This window comes from Jaculus jaculus, chromosome 16 (assembly GCF_020740685.1).
Source record: "Jaculus jaculus isolate mJacJac1 chromosome 16, mJacJac1.mat.Y.cur, whole genome shotgun sequence".
NCBI lineage: Eukaryota > Metazoa > Chordata > Mammalia > Rodentia > Dipodidae > Jaculus > Jaculus jaculus.
This window is the reverse complement of record NC_059117.1, coordinates 60,465,992-60,470,514: the sequence shown is the minus strand read 5'-3', so window position 1 is coordinate 60,470,514 and position 4,523 is coordinate 60,465,992.

Genomic DNA, 4,523 nt, shown 5'->3' with positions numbered 1-4,523 from the left:
CAAACATGCATCACCCTCAAACATTCATGTATCACGATTTTTATATATTACATTATTTAACACCATTCCTCATCACATGAATTTTATCATACACTTGCACCATTTTCCTTGGATTTCTGATCTTTGTCAAACTGCTCTTGGTTGGGTGATTTCTATCAGCAATGCAAACCTGACTGCAACAGTTTACTAAACTTAAAACCAAGGATTCTCCTTCTTTCTGTATCAGTGAGTTGGGGCTGGTGAGCAGATCTACAGCCAAGCACTTGCCCATTATGCACAAGGGCCAGATTGTCCTCTGAGCACCACGAAAAATAAAAAATACGGTTTTCTTGATGTTGTTCCTAAGATTCACAACCTATAAAACAGTAGTGCACCTGGAGCCTCAGAAGATATCTTCCAGAGTGTTGTGCAGATGCTTGAATCCAGGTTAATACTTAACAACATGTACTTATTTTTCCAAAAAATCTATATGTAGGGTTCAGCTAACTGATTAATTTACATTGTGAGAGATTATCAACAACTAATAAAATGTGACATAATTGCAGAAATAAACTGTGGTTAACAGTGAAGACGCTGAGAGGGGCAGTTCACACCTTCAATCCCACTACTTGAGAACGTGCAGCACAATGATCGTAGTGAATTCCAGGCCAGCCAGGGCTATAGTGAGACTCTGCCCCTAGAAAATGGTCACGCTTCACAATGACATGACTTTTCAGGGAACACAGGTGAATAATAGCATTTGTTAGATTTTACTTGTTGTTCACACTGGAGTCCTGACCTGGGGGATTGGCTCAGCGCTTTGCCTAACATAGGATCCACCCCAGCACTACAAAGAAAATTGAACTTCTATTCCATCCACCTCTGACCTGAACCCATCTGAATGTCACAGAACATAAACAGATTTCTGATAGCTCTTGTTCCCTGTTCTTAAGCTTCACTGGTCCTTCTTCCTGTCCTTCAAGTCCCAAATAGCCCCATTACTCTATTGCTTTCCATGGAAGAAAGATCATAGTTTAAAGTAGTTCAGGCTCTCGCAGCAAATCTTGTGGTCCCTATTCCTTAAGATTCGAGATGTTGCCAGGCTCTTATACTTCATCTTGTGGCCCAAGCCTTTTAGAGCTCAGGATGTAGCCCTGGTTCTTACAGTTGATCTTGCAGGCCTCATGAGTTCTTTAGTGGTTAAGGTGAAGCCCAGGTTCGTTCACAAAATCATTTGGCCCTGGGTGCCTTAGAGTTCAGGGTAGAGTCCAGACTCCTGCACTTAAGATTTTGGCCAGAGCAATTGTGTGTTAGAGTAGAGGCCCAGCAAAAGGAGCTCTGGGCGAGCTTAATCTGTTAGTGTTTTGGATTTTGGTAGACAAGTTACTTCTTGTTATGTCTTTATTATTGAATTATGTTTTACAGAGTTTTAGGACTACCAGTAACTTTCAAAGCAAGTGTCAACATCCAAACATTGCAAAGGACACCAAGAGGCTGTGTGTATCCGTGTGTGTGTGTGTGTGTGTATGTGTGTGTGTGTGTGTGTGTGTGTGTGTGTGTGTGTACAAGGTCAGAGACAGCGACAGGCCTGGCAACACACCAGCCCAGGAAAAGTGTGCCTTTGTTGGGCAGAGACTAAGGCAGTGGGTGTTGTATAGCTGATTCCTCCAAATTGAAATATTCCCTTCTGAAGGGACGAGGGAGGCATGGAGACCCAGAAGGTCAAGACAGGGATCTGTCTGGATCACTGCAAGGCAAATGTGGTTTAATTAGTGCCAGCCAGAATTCCTGAAAATATAGCCCACCTTGCTCTGGCCATCCCTCTGTGTTCCAAACAATAGACAAGAAGAAAGAAATGAGAGCACATTTCCCAGTGTCGGAGATGGCTGGGTAATCACCCATCTTTAGCAATAATGGGATGCAACACAAGAGGAGGGACAAGCAGTGCAGGCCCAGATCATCAGCCACCACGGTTACGCGTCCCCATCCGACTGTGTGGAAACTTGGGTCACAAGGATAGCAAAGGGCAGGAGACAAAATGTGAACTGTGAGTTTTGTTTTCAAAACCTGTACTCATTCCATTATGTGCTTCTCTCACCAGCCCTTCGAGAGATGCTGGGATATGCTTTTTTTTTTTAATTTTTATTTATTTATTTGAGAGCGACGGACACAGAGAGAAAGACAGATAGAGGGAGAGAGAGAGAGAATGGGCACGCCAGGGCTTCCAGCCTCTGCAAACGAACTCCAGACGCATGCACCCCCTTGTGCATCTGGCCAACGTGGGACCTGGGGAACCGAGCCTCGAACCGGGGTCCTTAGGCTTCACAGGCAAGCACTTAACCGCTACACCATCTCTCCAGCCCTGGGATATGCTTTTTAAGGGGGAATTATGTGAACTTGCACTGTTATGTTCCTCTTGTCGTGTGGATTTCTTGAATGAGACTCACAGCTGTTTGGACAGAGGAGAGGAAGATTTATTTATGTTAGTGACTAATGACCAGATCTCTCTGTAACAACATTAGCTCTGAATTTAGGCAAGAAGGGCTTGATTTTTCTTTCTTTTTTTTTTTTTTTTTTTTAAAGGCAAACAAGGTTACAGAAGCACACATGGTGTAGGATAGCTACATAGTTTACATTTTTTGTAATTTCTGTTCCAGTCAGGCCAAAATCATCAGTAACATGAAGCATGGGCAGGGAAGTTATCTTCATTCTCTGGTTGTTCCTTGTAGGCAAGAAATTTATCTCTCTGTTCCCTGGTCTCTCCCCGTGGGTGGCCCAAGGGTGACCTAGGACTTATCTCTGTTCTCTGTGTGTGGCTTCTGGCCTGTTGGGGGGTCTCTGCAAACCAGTACTACTATTTTCTTCTCGATCCCCTCCTCTTTATCCTCATAAGGCCTTATTACACTTTTAATGGGAACCTCTGATGCTGGCAAATGACTGGTAGCCATGGTCTCTCAATCCAATTCCTGATGAACCAAGTGGAGATGTTAATCATGCAGGGGCCAAATAGTACAGCTAAAAGGACCATAACCAAGGCTGTGGAGCCCAGTCCTGCTCCCCATCCTCCTGGGCATGGCCTTAGCAGGGACAGCCGCCACTGGGGCGCCAGCCACAGGGCTCCAACAGGTGCCACACAGTCAACTATCTAATCAGATTAAGGAGGATCCCAGCCTAGTCCAGCAAAGTGTAGTTACCCTGCAAAATCAGATAGATTCCCTGGCCTCAGTCGTGCTACAGATCTGCAGGGGACCAAGCTATATAACTAAGCTAGGAATGCCAGCCAAGGGCTCCAGGAGCTCTAGGAACTCTGCCAATAAGACATTCCAGCTCTATTCCACATCTTAATTCTTTCCAAGAGTTGTCTGGCATTTTTTTATTACTCTGATTTGTATAAAAACAACATATTCAGGCCAGAGAGATGGCTTAGCTGTTAAGGTGCTTGCCTGCAAAGCCTAAGACCCAGGTTCGATTCTCCAAGTCCCACATAAGCCAGATGCACAAGGTGACACATGTGTCTGGAGTTCGTTTGCAGTGGCTGGAAGCCCTGGTTCACCTATTCTCTCTCTCTCTTTCTCTCTCTCTCTCTCCCATGCTTTCTCTGACTCTCTTAAAAATACCAACATAGGGCTCAAGAGATGGCTTAGAAGTTAAGGTGCTTGCCCGCAAAGCCAAAGGACCCTGGTTCAATTCCCCAGGACCATGTAAGCCAGATGCACATGGTGGCACATGTATCTAGTATTCATCTGTAGTGGCTGGAAGCCCTGGCGTGCCCATTATTCCTCTCTCTCTCAATCTCTCTCTCTCTCTCTCTCTCTCTCTTTCTCTCTCACTCTTTCCCTCTCTCAAATAAATAAAAATAAAAATAAAATATTTTTTAAAATACCAACATATCCCACCGCCCAGGAAAACACAAATACCTCCTTTCTCTGACATCATCAGATCTAGTCCCCTGCAGTTCTGCAGTGCGACTGAGGCCAGGAAATATATCTGGTTTTGCAGGGTAGCTACACTTTGCTGGACTAGGCTGGGATCCTCCTTAGTCTTATTAGGTAGTTGACTGCATTGCACCTGTTGGAGGCCTGTGGTAGGCACCGCAGTGGTGGCTGTCCCTGCTAAGGCCATGCCCAGGAGGATGGGGAGCAGGACTAGGCTCCCCTTCTATCTGGAGTGACCAGACAGGTATTGGGAGACCTCATTTCCTGGGAGTATTTCTAAGTCAGGGGTTAAGAAGACTAGGGTGCAGTCACCCCCTGAGAAGCAAGTGTAAGTACCATCCTGACAGGCAAATAAGTACCATCTGGGGCCTCTTTCTTTCTTTCTTCCTTTCTTCCTTCCTTCCTTCCTTTCTTTCTTTCTTTCTTTCTTTCTTTCTTTCTTTCTTTCTTTCTTTCTTTCTTCCTTCCTTCCTTTCTTTCTTTCCTTTTCAAGATAGGGCTTCACTCTAGTCCCAACTGACCTGAAATTCACCATGTACTTTCAGAATGGCCTCAAACTCACAGTGATCCTCCTACCTCTGCCTCTCTAGTGCTGGGATTAAAGGCGTG